The 20,110-nt window shown below is 47.3% G+C and overlaps 1 protein-coding gene across 13 annotated transcripts in view; it reads right to left on the bottom strand.

The window, feature by feature from the left end:
* L (zinc finger protein Lobe) overlaps window positions 1-20,110 on the bottom strand; it is a 287,693-nt gene that overhangs the window by 240,254 nt on the left and 27,329 nt on the right. For 3 of the 13 annotated variants that reach the window (XM_065426785.1, XM_065426784.1, XM_070530681.1), the window contains 2 exons: window positions 14,971-15,114; window positions 7,554-7,730 (listed from right to left, as the gene is read on the bottom strand). The exons of 4 other annotated variants lie outside the window; for them this stretch is intronic. The gene's annotated coding sequence lies outside the window, so the exon portion shown is untranslated. The remainder of the gene's footprint in view (window positions 1-7,553; window positions 7,731-14,970; window positions 15,115-20,110) is intronic. 6 more of the 13 variants (XM_065426786.1, XM_065426787.1, XM_070530682.1 and 3 more) reach the window with 3 other exon arrangements.

Consider the following 20,110-nt stretch of genomic DNA (forward strand, 5'->3'; position numbering starts at 1 on the left):
CATCTCGCGTGCCAGTACATTTGAATACGTAGTCAAGAGGATTTTAAGGGACCTTATCTAAAGCGAGTAGTTTAGAAGTGCTTTTGACTTCCGCGAACGTGTCAGCCACTGAACGTAAAGAAAAGTATTTCTTAATTGAAATACTATAGAAAATGAGTCGTATTACGAAGAAAAACGTTGGCCGGGATTAATCGCCCCGTATCAGAAATAAACGAAAGCTGAGGATATCATACCAGGGGCCGAAGGGGCCGAGCACTTCTATACCGCAGTCTTATGATTCGTCGCCATTCTGTCCTTGCCGACGGCCTGCAGCTCGCTTCTGGCGCCAAAATAAAGAGAAAAGCGATAGCCGTTGCTCTGAGAGCTATCGCCCATCCCATTTCTCTTCACCCGGAGTCTGTCCCGGGTCACGGTACCCTTGACACTGTTCCCTTCTAGTTTCTTTCCATCATCCTTGGGACAAGTACGAGCGCTGCCCGCTACCGGCACTCCTCGTCACGTCAACGTTGCGAGGCGGCTGGTGGTCCAATGAACTGTGTTCATATGGGTGCGGGACACCAGATGGTTTTATACTTAGGAAGCGAATGTGTACTGAAATGTATGCTTACCGCAAAAATAAGAGCCTTATGTCGCGTAATATTTTAACACTTTGGTGCCGCTGTCAATGCCATACTGCTTATCTTTGCCAAGAACGATAATATCTATATTGTTTGGATTGAATTTAGCCGTAATTATCCGGGGAGTGGGGGCAGCGGACCTTCCGCCTGGGGTTGTCCGGCGCAAGGGAAGAAGAAAATCTTCTTACTCGATCTCTTTAACTATACTGCCACGGAATTGCAGATGGCAGCCTCAGCGCACGCTCATCCCGAGGTCGACCATTGCGCCTCGTTTCATTGCACGTCTGACGATTCAACCCCGCCTGCGTTCGCGCTTTCCTTCGTTTTCGCTTCCGATCGTTAGCCTCGTCGCTCCGATAAGCCATTTCTCTCCCGTCGTCGTCAGCTGGCCTGCACATTTTGTGAACCAATTCATTCCCTTCTTTCCTCTCGTGGTCGCCCTCCCCCCCCCCTTTTTCCCCCCATCTGGCTCATCCACGTTTCAATTCCGGCATGCAGCATATTTTCGATGAGCACGGCCGGATGGAGCCAGGCGTCTCTGCCCATTTTCTCCTTAATTCCTACTTCCGCCTACGCTGCATTTTCCTCGCTCCGCACTCTAGCCAAAGCAAGAGCGCGCGTCGCGCAAAAGCCCGCGTTCTACTATACAGGGTGTGTCACTTAACTTGTGCCAAACTTTAATAATGTGCTAATGCTACGTAGCTAGACCGAACCAAGTTAATGTTGTATGACGTCGCTTGGAGATACTCAGATTATATTTTTTTGTACTCCGTGGAATTAGACATTTAGTATTAATTAATCATTTAATTAACTTCTCAATTATTATAGTTAGATGAAAAGTGTCAATGAGGAAATTGTAGAGAAACATTAGAAACTCCCGACACAGCTTTCTGTTGCTCAATACGTGCAATACGAGGGTGAAAGAAGCCCTCGAATACGCTAAGTGCCTCGAACGGCCAGTCGCGCGGCAATTTTGCGTGTATTCGCGGGCTTCATTCACAATCGGAAAAACACTTTTATGTAGCACATATTGAGCAACAGAAAGCTGTGTCGGGAGATTTACAGCGTGAAAAAAGAAGTGACCAGCTTAATACACCCAGTTTGGAAGAATGTGATGGATATTCCTCGTTTGCATGACAGGAACATATTAGTCGGTTTAAAAAGACAGGTTCGCAAGGCAATGGCACGACCACCAAAGCTGTGTTCTCAAGTGGCTGAAATAGGGATGTTGACGTGGATGTGCGAAACGGAAAAGGGAAAATAGAATTCGGAATCACTTGATACGAAAAGCAGTTGGTCATGGTCATTTTTAAACTTTCCGGAGGGGCCAGTTGCATGGCTTGGTCGCGTAATAAGAGACTAGTGCCATATCGCTAAGAAAGTCAATGGCTATTGACTCAGGCAATGAGAAGGAACGAGCGCGCAGTGGTAAGAAGTGGCAAGACAAAATCGAAAAAATTCTCAAAACGAAGAAGCTGAGGAAGATGTGCGCGACTTATTAGGCGGCGCGAAAGGAAAACTCGCTAAATACAGTGACCCTATATAGAGAAGAAATGTAGCTAACAAGGGCACGCGATAACTGTAGTATCCGAGGAGCCTCTCTAATACATTTTTTTATCAATTTCTGTAGTGTACAGAACTGATCAATAGCTGTTGTGCTAGCTCACGTTTATGACACAATTTTCGAAACGAACCATTTTAGAATGCGGACCTGCCAGCAGTCGCAGCAGAGGGAAAAAAAACCAAAGAAAAACAGACATTGCTTCGCTTCTTGGGGCAACAGACTTGTACAATCCCCGTTTCGTCGATATCGTATTGTCGTCAGGCCACCCCCTCAGCCTCGCTCGAATCAAAACCAACCTTAGCCCACCAATGTCTCTGGGGATCTAACTCATGCCCCTGCGGCAATGTTCAGTTCGGAGCTTCCAACCGCACATTACCTGCATTTCGGAGGCCACAGGAGGCACTACTGTAGCGGACGGAGACGACGCAGTGCTCATCGCATAGATATCTCTCCGAATTCACAAACTGTTTCGTTCGTGAGGTAAATTAAATTATGGGGTTTTACTTGCCAAAACCACGTTCTGATTATGAGGCACGCCGTAGTGGGTGCTCCGGAAATTTGGGCCACCTGGGGTTCTTTGACGTGCACCTAAATCTAAGTACACGGGTGTTTTCGCATTTCGCCCCCTTCGAAATGGGGCCGCCGTGGCCGCGATTCGATCCCGCGACCTTGTGCTTAGCAGCGCAACACCATAGCCACTAAGCAGCCGCGGCGGCTGTTCGAAAGTGCTATGTGCTAATTGACCAGTCGCCTTCACTAATTATCTGTCCACAATTAGCTGGCAATCTGCGTGAACAATTCTATAGCAAAAAATATATATTTTAATACTGGTGCAGAGCAGCAGTAAAAGCTGAAGTCTGGTGATCGTTGAAAGCAAAGCTTTCTTAGCCCCTTTACGCGCTTTTGTAGTTACCTTTCATATAACCTCTATCGACTACGCAGGTGCACACTGACGTCAGAACGCCGCGCTCCCACGACTCGTGGAACTCCTGCAACAATATCATGTACTATGTAGTCTGGTACCGGCTTATACAGTGGCCTGACTCAGACCGCACATGTTGCACCCTCTCGTGGATCTTTCGGCAGTAGCAAGAGCAGTTGCGTTTCGCAGTTAACTAAAAAAAGGTACTCTCAACAATACTGGCCAGTCAAAAAGAAGCAGTTGACATCACACGTATATAACAGGGACTGCAAATAACCCTTTTTCAATTGTGAATGGCGCCCCCTCGAAAGATCTAAACAGCTGCGGAACAAGAAGGAAAGAAACAACCCGAAACCATGGAGACGTAGTAATCTTCAAATAGAGACCTGCACATTGTACATACCATGCAAAAAACGCCCGTGTACCATTCAACGGGTGCACGTTAAAGAACCCCAGGTGGTCAAATTTAATCCGGAGACCCCACTACGGCGTGCCTCATAATCAGATCGTGATCGAGTATCAATAAATGAATGAAATGAATGATTCTGGCATTTAAAACCCCAGAAATTATTATTGTTTCCGTTACCTTTTGTCACTGAGCCCGCGCAATACGATATGCTCGAACGACGTCACATACTCTACTCTTGCGCATCTGGTTTGCAGCGCCGCGCTTTTAAAGAATGATGACCGCACACCTGTTCAAAAAAGAAGCGTTCGCTCCGGCGTCAAGGCAGCACGTCAGCACCGTCGTTGCGAAATCATAAGTGATATATGGGCTGCTGCATAAAGCGGATTGCCGGCGTCGTTTACAACGGGCATGCCGGCTTAGTTCTCTGGAAATTGGTCGATAGTGCTACAGAAAAGACACAGAAGCCCGCAGTAACGATTGTTCTTACTTTGCCTTTTTTCCCCATGCTTCGTGGGTTTTCTTCAGAGCCAGAAAAAATAAATACGTAAAAGGTAGCGCCATCGAAACAACTTTATTAGGTGTTTCTGAGCACTCTCTACACCCTTTTACAAGCAAAGTTCTGCCCTAGACAAAATATATAAGAGTTTACACAATTTAACATATTTAATTAGCCAACTTTAATCGCGCTCCAGCAACTCAGGGTGACTACGAAAAATATGTCGTTGGTCTCAATTATCTAAAAATGTAACACTTCTTCAAAAAAAGCTAGGTTTAAGTTAAGCGAAACAACTGCCATAGTGAAAAAGCGAGGAACAAAAATAAAATAACGATGTACAACTTACAAACAAAGCCAATTACTGCCTAAAAGCGCAGGAAAAGCTGGCCATGAATGCGGATGCAATACGCTAGTAGTAAGCTTTCAGGTATAGTGTACGCAGCGAACAACAGAGGGTTCTCAAGTCAAGAGGAAAGAGGCCTGCGACGAAGTGAAGTGTCAGAATGAAAAACTCCGGAGGAGCAGTTCGCAACGAAAATAGTTGCGTTACTGAAGCGGAAAACAAGAAGAGAGAGAGAGACAGAGATTATAAGAGAAAATCTGAGAGAAACGTTGGTCTGAACTGCCACTGTGCTCTAGCCTGTGTCTTAGCGTTTGTATAAAGGAAACAAAAAGAGAGAGTAAGAAACTGAAGATGGTGACAAGGAGATAAACGTAGATGCGCATCAATAAAAGAAAAACTGGAAAAGCCTATCACACCGTCAGATCCAGTTCACATTCTTTTTTAAGAAAGGCGCAATGGCCCTCGTGGCTTAACACAAATAGTGTTTTGGAAATGGACCCAAAAATGGACATTTAGAAAGTGGCTGGTTATCAACGCGTGCCAATGATCCAGCCATTTATTGTCATTCTCGCAAGTACAATGGGCGCGCACAAGCCACGTGGTCTATGGCCTCCGACACGGAGCAGTTCTTATAGTCTGGCTAATAATATGGCGATAGTGTTGATGCAAGTCAATGCTAAGTCTCAATCTATGCAGAAGGCTTGCGTTTTTTTTTTTTTGATGCTGTGTGCAATGATGAATTGGAGCTCAGGATCGAGTAAATAAAGGTGACGATGTAACTTTTTAAAAAAATTAAATTTGAGGTTTTACGTGCCATAACCACAATCTGATTTTGAGGGACGCCGTAGTGGAGGACTCCGGAAAAAGGGGCCACCGGGGTTCTTTAACGTGCATCTTAATTAAGTGCACGGGTGCTTTCGCCCCCATCGAAATACGGCCGCCGTGGCCGGGATTCCATCCCGCGAGCTCGTACTTAGCAGCCCAACACTATATATGCCACTAAGCAACCAGCGCGGATACGATGTAACTTGCCTTAGTGACGCGCCTGATGTCGGCTAACGTTGCGTTAGCATGTGTCTTCGTAAATGGGATCGAAATAGAATCAGGATTATGAGGTGCTAACTTTGTTATCATTTCGCGACTTATTGAGGCAAAGAATTTGAAACCAAAATCACCGCACCGACTGGGAGTGGGCCAGTGCCGTCAGAGTGAGGGTTAGTATGGGGACGCTGGCATGGTGAGTGGCATCGGATACAGCTGTGGAAGAAGATAACGACGATCACGCGAGCAGTGGCACGAGCGCGTTCGCGCGGTTACGCCGAGGGACGACGACACTCCATCCAGGAACGGGAGCCTAAGAGCTGCGACACGCATAAGCTGACCGATATAATACTATGAACCAGTCATGCCTTTAGAGAAATGGCAACCTGCTGATTAGTAAATGTGAAAATTTGAAAGCCTGTTAGGAGACGAGGAGCTTAAAAACTTAGTAAGGACGCGGACCGTCAAGTTGCAAAATGGATATAGTATAGTCGCACTAGTGCGCGATGAGATGCAAGTGACCTTGACGTACACGGAGGTGGGACCTTGCCCGCCAATAGATTCAGGTCCATCGTCCCACTCAGATCTCTGAAGTAACTGCAAAAAGTGTGCTGTGATAGAACACAATAATAAAGAAAAAAACTGAAAACAGAAAATAAAGGAAGAACAGCGGGCCTCCTGTTGTGGCACCTGGGGCAGTCTCCCTTGCGGATCAGAGGCGGCAATGTACTTTCAAGAGTTTGTTATAATTCAAACGTGATGGCCGAAAGCGGGCGTATACTATAGCACACATTCGTCGTTACAAATATTAACATTCTGACGCACTGGACGCTTCATCTCCAACGAAGGCATTTCGTGCTCGCCAGTACTCCTCTAAAGAGCTGTACAAAACGTCCATTTGTGTTGTCGTACATTTGTTGTTGACAAAAGCTTAGGGGACATTAGCTGCGCCCGGGTTCCCGCTTTCGTATACACCCACGCCGGACGCCGATGTGGTTTTATGTCGTTCGGTCTCGATGCCAGTCGTGACAGAGTCGCGGGAGCCACATTTTCGATCGACCGCGTTCGGAGATAGCACTCTCATTGCGCGTTGATTGGCGAGGCCCAGCGCCAGTGGATGTCATGAAAGGAATTTGTGAGTGGGCGAGCTCCTATCGGCTTTATTTTTCACCTGGCGCAGCTCTCGAGTGTGTTGACGGGATGGCCCTGATGTGTCGAGCTGTAATTCTCGCAAAAGCACCTCTCAAACTGTTCAATCTAGAATACGGCTCCAGAGGGTTGTTACGTCATTTGATGGGCGATACACAAATCTCGCAATTCGCGGACACAACCATGCGGGGGCGAGGCAAAGCAATGCCCATGTTGCCGTATTATATTCGTTTGTCTAATCGGTTTGGAAAACGGACTGAGGCGACGGTGCCCGCAATGAATGTATGAATCAGGTTAGTTCCTCAGTCAGATCTGCTGGCACCAACGCGTCCTCAGACGCTGTGGCCTGCACTTCCTGCTAGCCGATTAAGAACCTGAGCTCCTTCCGATTATCAGATGCCGAGGCAGGTTTTTCTTGCTGCGCCCAATATTCTACAAAGTTCGCCGCGTAATTCTGCGTTCGTCACTTCGCAACTGCGCGTGTCCTCAGCCACAAAACGTTCCAGTGAAGGCACTCGGTTACCACTTGGACAATGTCACCCGAGGAAGAAAAAAAAGGATAACGTAAAATGGGGAGGTACTTTCGCTTCGACGAGACGTTTGCAAAGCTCGGAAAACGTCGTTCTGCATGATTCGCTTAGTTGCACTTTGTTTAGTATTTAAATAATGCGCGAATTAACAAATAAATGCGTATCAGTGTCCACGTGCACCAGTGTGACAAGTATACCGCGCACGCTGCCTATCGAGAGCGGAGGAACGGTGGTTCCCGATAACTGGAATATACTGCATATCGGATCAGTTCACGTTTTTATATACTTCCTCCAAAGCGTTTCAAGTGGACACTAGTTGAACACACATTTTAAAGAAACGCACCTCCTCTCCATCTCTATTGAAACAGAGGACTGCAACCCGGTTTCGCACCGAGACCCTTTTTTTATTATTATTTTTAGCTCGCAATGCGTGCACTCTGACCGGGTGCCGCGGACGGAGTTTGCCGGGGCCAAGAATGTACGTGCGCGGCCGGTGTGGGCAGCGTAGACGACGCATCGAGCGCCCGGGGCCACTCGCGCCGCGGGGGACGTTTCATCGGCGCCAGGAGCGAGGGCGAGGGAATCCCGCGCGTAGCCTGCAGGATCGATGCATCGATCCACTCTTTCCTCGCGGGCCGGACCGGGCTCCCACAAGGAATCTGCATGCCAACGAAGAACGGGGTTTCACTCCCGTGGGATATTTGCGCCTCCGCTGACTCCGCGCCGCCTGCCTGGCGGGTCACCCCCTTGGGACGCGCCGCCGCCGCCGCGTACTGGGCGCACGCGCGCCGCCTAGTGTCCGAGCCGCGTGCCGGCGCGCGCACCTTTTGCGCGCGGACGCGCCCCGGGCGCCATCGGGGGCCGGGGTGGCCCCACGGGAGGACCGTCGCGCGGCGGGCAGGACGCCGCGCAGACGTGCTCGCTGCCAGCCGTCGGCGATGGCGAGCACGCCCGGGAAGCCCTGTCTTGGCGGGCTGACGAATGAAGGCGGCGGAGGCGCTGTCTCGCAATCGGGGCGCGCGCAGACAAGTGCTCCTTTCGTATGCATAACAAAGTAGCACTACAGCTTGTTGTTGTTGTTGTTATTATTATTATTATTATTATTATTATTATTATTATTATTATTATTATTATTATTATTATTATTATTATTATTATTATTATTATTATTATTATTATTATTATTATTTCTCCACTCTTGATCACCAACTAAGCTCATCAGTAAGACCGCATGGCATATCGAGGGCAGGAAGATCACCACATATTGCGAGTTTTAAGTGAAAATCATTATTACGGATATGTCACAAACTGTGCAACAGTCACACATGACAGGACGTTTTTTTTTACGTATTGCTTAACATGCATACATTTATTAACATTCATAAACACAATTTTCGTATGTTCAATTAACATTTTTCCAAAGTACAGTAACTGATTTGTTCTATGACTTATACAAATGACAGCTTATTCATTGAAAAGAAAACGCGGCACCCTAATGAAAGACTTAAGCAAGAAATGCACGCATAATGCCGAACGCAAGGTCCATGAACACAGAAATTCTGAATTATGATGAGTCTCTGCTTAGCACAATTCGCTCTGTAACGTAACGTAACGTAAAAACGTTTTGTGAATATGGGCCCAAGGATAGTTCTTACGCTAGAACGCTAGTACTGCTCTTAAAATCAGTAGCCAGTAAATCGTGACACAGGGCATACCATTATTAATGCCGGACAACCGATAGCAAGCAGGAACGAACGAGAAGCTTTGCGACTTTGGCCCGAGTTTCACATGAAATGAGTTTAGGCAAACTTGAAGCACCGCTAGCCATACGAACCTAGTTCCACTTAAATTGCAACGTGAATAATTTTTTTCTCCTCAGAAAAAGAGGCCTGTTAAATGACCTCCTGCGGCATTTAGGTCTACCTTGAATGCGAAGCTTTTTGTGACAGTTGTGTGTGGCTGTTACCGAAGATCGAGTCCATGCTGCTTCGATTTTCGTGGGGCCGACTACTGGACGATGCCGCAGGGGGCATGGCTTGACCTCATTCTTCCATTGACTGGTTGTCTCTTTGCGGAAGTTGGGAGCAGAAAACCTCTAATGGACGAATTTCTCCTGAAGAGCGGTGGCATGGCCTTATATTGCCTGGATACCTCAACAGGTCGCGCGTGAATATTGGTAACTTGTGAGGTGTGCTTGTGTGACGCTAAACCCGGTAGGGGGCAGTGCATACGAGCTGACGTATGAAGCTGTGATGAAGCTACAAATGAAGCTGTGCAGGGTGATATGGGCTGGACAAGTTTTGAAATGAGGGGAGCTCACAGTAAAGTTGATTATGAAGAACGACTGAGGAATATGGAAGAAAGTAAATGGGCTGGGAGAGTGTTGAGGTATCTGTACAGGAAAAAACATTTATTCACAGTGGAGGAAAAGAACTAGGAAGCTTACTAGCAAGTATGCGGCCTGTAGGGTGAGCAACACAGAAACAAAGAACGTCAAGCGGGAAGTCAGAGAGGCTGAAATAATCTCAACGGTGGCGGCAAGGGAAAAGAAACCTTCCATGAGTAACTACTTAAGAGGAAAAAACGAAATCAGGAAAGAAACAATTTGCGATAACTCAAAGGGAAGCTCATTACTTTTCGAAGCGAAATCACGATACCTTATAGAACACGCACGTATAAAGCAAGATATAAGAAGGAAGGAGAAGCATGGGCTTGCTGCGGTAAAGCTAGGGAAACGATGGAGCATGTTTTATTAGAATGTGAAGATGTCTGCTCAGCGGTAGATTTAGGCACCACTGGCCTCCTTGAAGCCCTTGGGTTCAGCGAGAGCAGGGGGAAAGTAAACATGTCCGCAGTAGAGATTAGTAAGAGGCGATCGGAAGATTGGTGGAAGAAAAGTATGGAAACGACAAACAACGGAGGCGTACAAAAACAAAGTTTACAATAGGGGTTCAGAAAGTTTGGTTATGGGAATTATTCGTGTTTTTTCTTTTATTCTTTTTTAACATGGGTAAGTTATGTTATTGCCTAATGAGGCAATAAAATAAGAGCTTGGCAGTGCAATCAACCGCCCCGTTTCAAAGGGGATGGTCATAACATCCATCCATTATCAATATTATTATTATTATTATTATTATTATTATTATTATTATTATTATTATTATTATTATTATTATTATTATTATTATTATTATTATTATTATTATTATTATTATTATTATTATTATTATTATTATTATTATTATTATTATTTGTTTTGAACCCATATATACAATTAACAGGAAAGGGAAAGCGAGGAGCAAGCTGGCAACTGCCACCGGAAGGGGCACAACGCCTGCCTACTCTCCACAAGGTAGGTGACAGCAACACAGAAATGGAACATAGGAAGAAGGGGAGCAAAGATGAAAGGTAGAGCAACGGGACAAATCTAAGGGATAAAGTAGAACACAGTACAGACCACACACAGTAGGGCCGGTCACTGACGGTCACGCTACTAAAGAATGTTGAATAAAATAGTTTCGACGCTACAAACGTGAATCTAAGTTATCCATCCATCCATCCATCCGGATAAAATGCATCAGGAGCTTCAGTAACGACACGAGTCCTATAGCACATGGAAGACGTAGACAACGGCGATTTCTGCATGGAATCTATACATGGTGGATGTTTGGACCTTGAAATGAAGAAACGGTATGAATGTCGACCAGAGAGCTGACGTTTTGCTGTGTCCATTGCGAGAGACACACTCATGCTAGGCATGCAGTTATACATGGCATCTGCGACAGGCCAAAGATAAAAGTAAATATTTCAGGAGTTCCTCATAGGAGGCAAAGTTTAGCAGGGGTGATAAACTTGACGCTTTGACTGTATAGACAGATGCGGTGACAGTAACTGTTCAGGGTGACTTGAGAGCGGTGGGCGAACTCATGCATTAGCTGGTGAATAATCTAGAGGTCTCCGACATAGTATACTGTAAAGCAACTGATCATTTATTTTTCAATTTTCTTCCGCGATTCGTCGTTTTCAAAGATGTGCGTCAGGTAAAACGAAGGGCTTAACCAGCGGCTTATTCGTTGATCATGTAGAGGCGTTTGTGACCATCTCCCGCTCTGATAACAATGCAGCGGTTGCATGTAGCTAGAAAAGGTAGGGCCAGTCCTCCACGGGTCCATCGCCTACTGATTTTGCATACTTGGGAATGTCCAAGGCTCTCGATGATGCAGTCATGATACTGGTCACATTATGTGGTGGATATCTGTTTTTGTGGTCGACATACTTTCACGGCCTTTTCCGGATAGCATTAAACTGAGACCGTTCTCAGAGCCGAAGATCCTTGACCATGGCCCTGTTCGTCGTTGGCACAGAAAGCAACGAAAGCGTTGCTGCAGCTCATCACGTCCAGGGGCATCCGCGACAGTTTATAGACTTGGTGTGTGCATTCACGTGCGTGCGTAACTAACGTTCTTTCTCTCCTTTCTTTTTTCTCTCTCCCTCTCTTTTTGCACATTTATCCCTTTTCCCCGCGGTAAGTTAGCAAACCGTACATGGGTCTAAAATTTTGGCTATACGCTAGAAGTTGCAAAGCGCCATACAGGGACATTTCTACTGCAAGAATACTTAAACAGGTTTTAGTAGTAGCCGAGATAGAAGCAAAGGAAATGTGGCGGCCTCATGGTGCCAGAACGCGCGCCTCGACCAGCTGCCTGGTCGACCAGCCAGAGGCTGCCTCGACCAGCGCCGGCAAGTGACGTCCCTCTCCTGCCTCCTGCCATATCAACGCGAAGGGACCGCGTTAGCTTTACATCCCGACCCCCACCTCCTTATTTTCCTTGTCTCTCTCTCTTTCCTGGTTTGTCTCTCTTCGCTTGCTGCGCGGTGCATTTCCAGAGGCGGCTTTGCGCGCTCTGCGTTTCATAATGTAATTCGCACTGCTTCTAGCTGTTTGTGACCTCCGTGCGCAATGACTCTGCTCTCTTCCAGACTGACGGCCCTTCAGGACGCAGGATGCTCACTATCCCTGCATTGGCTACCGGCACACGTGGGGATCCCGGGCAATGAAGAGGCGGACACTCTTGCAAAAAGTGCCCACCACTCAAGCGTCCCCCTCAGCCTGCTGTAACGGCCGCAGAATTCTCGAGACGCAGGCTGCGCCGGCACTTCATCGCCTGCCACCCGGATTAACGGGTATCCCTGGGCCGGCCTCCACGGCCTCTTCCACAGCACGGCCTCCCACGAAGGGATGCCTCGCTGCTGCTCCGACTGCGAGTTGGCTGCTACTGGACGGCCGCCCGCCGGCACCGCCTTGGGAAAGCCACCTCGTTAGCCTGTGCCTCCTGTGGTGAACCAGAGACTCTGGAGCACCTCCTGCTGGCCTGCCCTGCTCACCTGCAGCACCGCGGCCGACTTCTGCAAGAGTTCCACCACCTGGGGCTCCCATGTTCACGACAGGAAGACATCCTCTTCCCCACTCGTAATCAGCTACCAGCCTTTCTAAGTGTCGTCGAGTACCTAGACTCGTCACGGCTCTCGGCGAGATTATAGGAAATTTCTACAAGGACGAATGGCCTAACGGCCATCCCACCACCTCGGGCTTCCTGATCTGCCACGACTTCACTTTTGTTGGGCCACCTCCTATACGGTCTACCTCCAGCCTTCTCCTCCGGTCGAACCCACTGGGCCCTCCGGGCCGGGCTGCTCTGATGCTGCTAGGACGACCCTCTACCTTTCTCCCTCCTACCCTCTCTCTCTTTTAATCCCATCTCCCTCATCCTGCTGGCGCTGAAACGTGCTGCTGCATGGGTTGCAGAATATCATCATCATCATCATCATCATCATCATCATCATCATCATCAGCCTGGTTACGCCCACTGCAGGGCAAAGGCCTTTTCCATACTTCTCCAACTACCCCGGTCATGTACTAAGTGTGGCCATGCCGTCCCTGCAAACTTCTGAATCTCATCCGCCCACCTAACTTTCAGCCGCCCTCTGCTACGCTTCCTTTCCCTTGGAATCCAGTCCGTAACCCTTAATTACCATCGGTTATCTTCCCTCCTCATTACATGTCCTGCCCATGCCCCATTTCTTTTTCTTGATTTCAACTAAGATGTCATTACCTCAAGTTTGTTCCCTCACCCAATCTGCTCTTTTCTTATCACTTAAGGTTACACCCATCATTCTTCTTTCCATAGCTCGTTGCGTCGTCCTCAATTTAAGTAGAACCATTTTCGTAAGCCTCCAGGTTTCTGCCCCGTAGGTGAGTAGTGGTAAGGCACAATTATACACTTTTCTCTTGGGGGATAATGGCAACCTGCTGTTCATGATCTGAGAATGCGTGTCAAACGCACCCCAGCCCATTCTTATTCTTCTGATTATTTCCGTCTCATGATCCGGATCCGCCGTCAGTACCTGCCCTAAGTAGATGTATTCCCTTACCACTTCCAGTGCCTCGCTACCTATTGTAATCTGCTGTTCTCTTCCGAGACTGTTAAACATTACTTTAGTTTTCTGCAGATTAATTTTTAGACCCACTCTTCTGCTTTGCCTCTCCAGGTCAGTGAGCATGCATTACAATTGGTCCCCTGAGTTACTAAGCAAGGCAATATCATCAGCGAATCGCAAGTTACTAAGGTATTCTCCATTAACTTTTATCCCCAATTCTTCCCAATCCAGGTCTCTGAATACCTTCTGTAAACACGCTGTTAATAGCATTGGAGAGATCGTATCTCCCTGCCTGACGCCTTTCTTCATTGGGATTTTGTTGCAGAGTATAGTGCTAGCCATTCCTCCTTCCTTCCCCACAAGAACCACTTCTCTCTCTCTGACGCGGAAGTGCCGAGCGTGTGATGTTACACTGTAGGCTGGGACAGAGGCTTCTCCGAGAAAGAAGTGCGCATGGACTTTTGTTTGAATTTTGGGCTGTGTTCGGGGCTGTGAGGTAGATCTGTGCACATCATACTGTCGCTGTACAGAACTCTGTTTCTGAGCTTTTTTTTTTTTTTTACTGTACAGTCTCCCTGTGTTAGCGAATACATACGCAAGTCGAATAATAGCCCACTCGATAGTTTATAAAGCCAGGCACTGCACAAGTGTCAACGATTACCTCGGTCATGCAACATGATTACTCATTATAAAATATAAAGACTCCATATAAATGGACACACACGAGAGAAGACATCGGGACAGGGCGCCACTCGCAACTAGTTGCGAGTGGTACCCTGTCCCGTTGTCTTCTCTCGTGTGTGTCCATTTATTTGGCCTCTTTATATTTTATAATGCAGATTTCGTGGAACGAAACCTAGCCGCACTAGAAAACACAGTAAACACAGACGCGGCCGTATACCCATGGGACCGCAACACTAGAATGTTTAGAGTCGCGGCAGCAGTGGTAAACCACACGGGAGAACCAATTAGCTGCGCGACCCTGAGAAACTGCACGGTAACGGAGGGGGAGGAAGTCGCCGTAGCTCTAGCGGCGGCTGAAGGTCACCGCAGGAACAAATCTCTGATAATTCTAACGGACTCCAAAGCAACATGCAGGAACTACACACAAGGCAGAGTTAGTAAGGAAGCACTGAGAATCCTCCTCAAAACAGAGCCTCCTAACAAAAAGATAAAACATAGGATCTTCTGGATACCGGCACACACCGGGATAGAGGGCAACTCAAGGGTGGACCGCCTAGTTCGCGAACTCACGCACCGAGCAGGGCAGTCGGAAACCCTAGAGGCCCCCTTAACGGTGGAGCCGACGTATGCAGAAATACTTAACCACTACAGAGGAAGGACATGTCCGTGGTGCGGAACAACCCCCACGTTATACCACATCACGTGGCAATGCAAGCGTAATTTCGCATTCCATAAAGTAAATAACCCAAGTGCGGAACAATGGGAGGGTCTACTCACCAGGAGCGAGCTCGCAGCCCAACGGGCAATTGTGCAGCACGCCTGCGAGGCAGCAAGACTCAGCGGTGCCCTGGAATAGGGGCGCCGACCTTGTGAAGCGGCCAGGACTCAAAACATGAAGACACCGGCCCACCGCCAATCTCTCTGAGATATAGAGAAATAAAGTTTTTCCATTCCATAATGAACAACTACCAACTAGCCCAACAGCAAGTGCTTTTAAACATGATTACATCCAAAACTCGCTTGGCAGCTCGCTCACCAAGCTCAACTACTCAAATGAAGATGATACTCGGTAATCTTTACTTGGTGTGCGACTAATGGCAGCGCCAAGGACCCATTTTGTTTCGCGCCGTGGATGAGGAAAAAAAATGAAAAGGAAACATTTACAGGAATAAATATTCTTATATCTCAGCAACTCTGTTTGCACTTCTGAATGTTGATGATTTCATTTTTCTAATTCCAGTAACGTTCTTGGGCGCGCCAGGACGTACGTTCAAAGCGAAATGCTCAAATGGAGTCGTCTCCGGCTGCGGTATTACCAACTCAGTGTCGTGACCGCACTTTCCGGCATAAACGTCGCAGCTAACAAAGCATGCTCATCGAGAGAGAAAAAGGAACGAGTGCACAGTCAAGGAAAGACAGGACATATCATTCCTCTCTTGACATCTGATGCGAACAAGGTGCGGACAGGCCTGCGCACTCGCCCTTCGCTGCTGCCGTTCCTGCTTGGCATGGAAGGTGCGCTTTCCTGCGGGCGGAAAAAGACGAAAAAAAAAGGGGGGGGGGGGGAGAGGAAGACAAACGGGCACAGAGTGAGAGGACACATCGACATCGGCAGCGTCGAAAGCGCGCGCGCCCTGCGCGCGATACGCCGCGTTTCCACACCGCGCCGCACTTCACGACTGGCAAGCGTGCCACATAAAGCGGCGGACGGGGAGCGCGGGACCCGCGCGCCCGCATAAAAAAGGCCGTTGCGAACGCCCTCTCCCCAGCTCCACTCGAGCAGCCCAGCCCTCGACCGCAATGCACTCCGCCGGAGCTGATAATACATTCCGGCTGCGGAGCTTTCCTCCGTCCATTTCATTTCTGAAAAAGCTTTCGGGCTCACACACGCAATGACAAAAGAACAGCGCGGCCGGGCATTGTCAGGTGGACGCTCTCGCCTGGGCCGCGTTTTGAGCCTTGCCTCGCACCTTTTTCCTCGTGCTCTCTCTCTCTCTGTCAATCTCTCTCTCTCACTCTCTTGGTGTTCCCCTTCTTCTATTTATTCCGCCCTGTAACTCCTTTTCTTTTCCTGCGGCCTCTGTTTCCACTGTCACGGAATCGGCAGTAATAGGCTCATAACTCAGATTCAATGTGCAGTATAATTCTTTCTCTCTTTCAATTCGGCCGAAGGGAAAAAAAGTTAGTTCCGGTTGCACAGCTCAGACGCGAAAAGAACGAATAGTTCATTTTATTCTCTCTCTTTCTTTCTCTCTCTCTCTCTCTCTTCTTTGCGCTCAGATTTTAATTTCGCTGCCATGCCCCCACCCCCCCGCCCCCCGCATCCTCAAGGTAGCGAAGAAAAATTGCTCGCAACAAATCGTCCTCTGTTACTTGCAGTAAAGACAAGGTATTTGTTCGTTCCAGCATCGCGGACGCAATCAGAACGCGGGAGAATAATACCGAAGGCGCGAAGCCGTAGAATTTGCGCATTTTGTGCTCGTTAGATTTAAAGGTTCAAACCTGCTCAGATAAATGTTGCGCGGCGGTCTAGGAACAGGAAGAAAAGGGTACAACAGTAAGGGAGTTGGTAATGCACGGATACGCTCTTCCATACTTCGCATTCCTCGCATTTTCGACGGTTGCGTCGGTCCTGCGCTCCTCACGAGTGGCAGGCCTGAGAGCGAAGTACACTACTTTCAAAGATAAATTCCAACAAAGTTTGTACTGTTCTCGCTTTCAGTTTCTTGAACCGAACGTGTTGAGCGTGTCGAGAGTGCGTTTTGTGTTGCAAGAGCGCTGACCATTCTTGGCTTCCTATTAACGAGTGCCAATGGCTAACGAGATGTGGGATCTGTCTGGTCAATATGAGCACTCATAGTGCTTATATGCAGCGGGTTTTATGGTTAGTCAACAATTCATTTCCATGTCGTCGGAATAATGATCAGAGAGTGCCGTTATACCGCTACAATAGGCGCAATTGTCGCGTAATATAGTCATTTGCAGATTACGGAGAACCTTTATAAGTTCTTTGAGTTCCTCAAGTAAAAAAAATAGAAAACAAAGAAAAAATGTCTTATACTCACAACTTACTAATATATATAATGGCGTCCCGGTCGGCAATGTAAACCTCTGTTGTGGCGTCAGTGACTTCGTGTCATAAATATTTATTCTACTGATATACGCTACGGCAAAAGGAGAAGAATGTGTTGCAGTCGTGATGGCTGGTAAACAAACCCCAGTTCTTTTCTATGTTGTTTCAGTATTATTTACTGTAACATCACCATATTATTACAGTGCAAAAAGAGTTGTTTAAAATGTAATTTACCTATGTGTACTGTCACTCAAGTGTCGTCATGGTTATTGCCTATGCAACGGAACTTTTCTGCATCTGTGTCTACATACATATTGCCTTCAACAAATATGGCTGCAGGTGTACAGCGATCCTGCATAATGAACGCTGAGCTTTTCCATTTGACTCTCTCTGTAAGTAACTTAGAACGTGTGATCGTAGGTGGGAGGTAAATTTATATGCAAAATACATAGACTCGCCAAAGTAACTGCTGTAAAAATGCTTTCTATCATTTTTCTCCTACGCGACTTCGTGCTTAGAATCGCTGACTGCTGACAGTTAACTACGTTCATTTCTAGCTTAGCGCACGCATCTCATATCTATAATAACCAGATCTCACGTTAAATTTGTTTAAGCGTTCTTTGTACAAATTATAAAGAAATTATGCTAGTGTCGTTTCTTCACAAGTATGCCTACAAAGATTTCACCTTGTGAAATCGCACTCGCTTTAGTGTTTCGTTGTTATTACGTCATATTATTAATATATAATGCAATATCGATAAGTCAAACTCCGCTACCTCCATGTGTCAGTATTTTCTTGTTATTCCTTTTTCTCTTCTTAGAAAACAACTACAGCAAACCGAAAAATTCTTCAAACGCCGAGCCTGTTTGTTAAAATATGCATTCATTACCTCCTACTTCATAGGACAAGGCTTATTCGCACTTGAATGTCCCGCTCAATTATTTATTTATTTGTTTCATTTCCACAGTTATAAAATTTTAGCTTCCAGTATTTCCTTTTCTTGAATTATGAGGACGTATTCCTCGCCTGCAAAAGGTTGGTTGGTTCCCTCTACGGCAGCCAGATCACCTCAGAAGTTGGCTTCTTCTGCAAAAGAGTAAGCTTGCAACGAAGCATCCTTTCAAAGTAATTTCGCTGGGAGCTTTTCAAATATTATTTCATTCTGGTATTCTAATTATCGGTTTTACAGTGAATAGCTCGTAATGGCCGCACACCTTGCGGATATTCTTGGACACTTATTTGTACTGTTATCAGATTTTTTTTCAATTTTACGGGTGACTAGCAGTGAATAGCAGTTTACACGGGACCAGCAAGGAGACGCACATTCACACTGTTCGGCAGCGCTGCGTATGTGTCTCCTTACTGTATCTGGTGTTTTCACGCTGTTACATATTTCCGTTTCCAAAAATGCCGTACAAACATGCCCAAGGCGCACTGCGCCAAAGACGTTAAGCCGCTCCCCGTTCACAACAATATGTCCGCAGCAAGAAATAACCATCAATATATTGTCATTAAGACAACGAAGCTCATTTGCGAAGCGACGTCTTTCAAAATTTTGTAGATTCGCTTTAAAGTTAAGGCCTGTTGAATTCACTTCACACACGTCGCCAGATTATTCACTGTGTCACAGTGCGCGAGGCTTCACACCATCACACAACCATCAGACGATATGAAAGTAGTTACGCGGTGTTACTGGCAGCTGTTGGCTGTCTGCGATGGCTGTCTGTGAGGCTTTATTATGGACGCAATGGGCAGATAAAGTACACGCCCATATCAAGGAAAAATGCGAAACCAAACTAAGTTGTTAACATAGAAGTAACGGTCTTAGCAAAACTTAAATGAAAGGAAGATGTTTGGTTATCAAGGAAATGAGACTGAAAATCAATTAACCAGCCGGATAAGAATAAGTAAGGTAATCAGCCCAAGAGGAGAGTCAGGGGGGAAGTAAGTTTGGCACAAGTGCGAAAGCTTCAGCAACGTATATGGCTGGTAAATATGCAAACTGTAGGAAATATGGGATACTTCTTTTTAAATGTTGTCGGATGCAGGCAGGCTTATGAAAGTTTTGCAGAGGAATCTAATGGATGGTACCTACAAGAGCGCAATAATTAGAGAAGTTACAGTAAAGCCAATGAAAGCGAATAAACGTAGAAAGAGCGCTTGGAACCGCTATACTAGAACAAAAATAAAGTTGAACTATATACGTCTCAAGGCTCTGGAGCTCTTCACTGCAGCTTGCCTTCTTTTCCATCAATTATGCGTCGTGCTTCTTCAAAGACCTCTCCCTTTTCATTCAATTTACCAAGCTTCGTTCACTGCAGGATGTACGCTTGCGCGTGAATCCGAGTCGCTGTCGCGTGAGCCTCCTTTCAGCGAAGTCCTCTCGCTACACATCCTTAGGTGTGTCCCGAAGGATGTAGCAGGTGCAACGTGACGACAGCTCACGTGCTAGGAAAGCATGTCCTCCTTTTTCCCCCCGCTGCGATAGCCACGGGCTTTCCAAAAATACTGCGAGCTTGGAGCGAAGCATGTTTCTGTGACTCCCACCGCCGGCTTTCCGCGCACGCCCCGACTGCAAAGAGCAGCCGGGAGTGGTGGCGTCTGTGTGCCCCTCCGGCCGTCGGGATGAGCCTCACTTTGCCGCCTCCTCTCTCTTTTCCCGTTCGGGCCAGCCGAGCGACGTGCGCTGCATTCGCGCACGCCTGTACTTGGCCCACACTACGCGGAGCTCGCCTGGGTGTGTCCCCCCTGCGGCCGAATCCCAGAGGTGGGCAGCGCGCGCGCGCGCGCACGCACACACAAGGCAGAGGGACGACGAGATGCGCCGCCGACTATTGGGGCCG

This window comes from Dermacentor albipictus, chromosome 1, assembly GCF_038994185.2.
Source record: "Dermacentor albipictus isolate Rhodes 1998 colony chromosome 1, USDA_Dalb.pri_finalv2, whole genome shotgun sequence".
NCBI lineage: Eukaryota > Metazoa > Arthropoda > Arachnida > Ixodida > Ixodidae > Dermacentor > Dermacentor albipictus.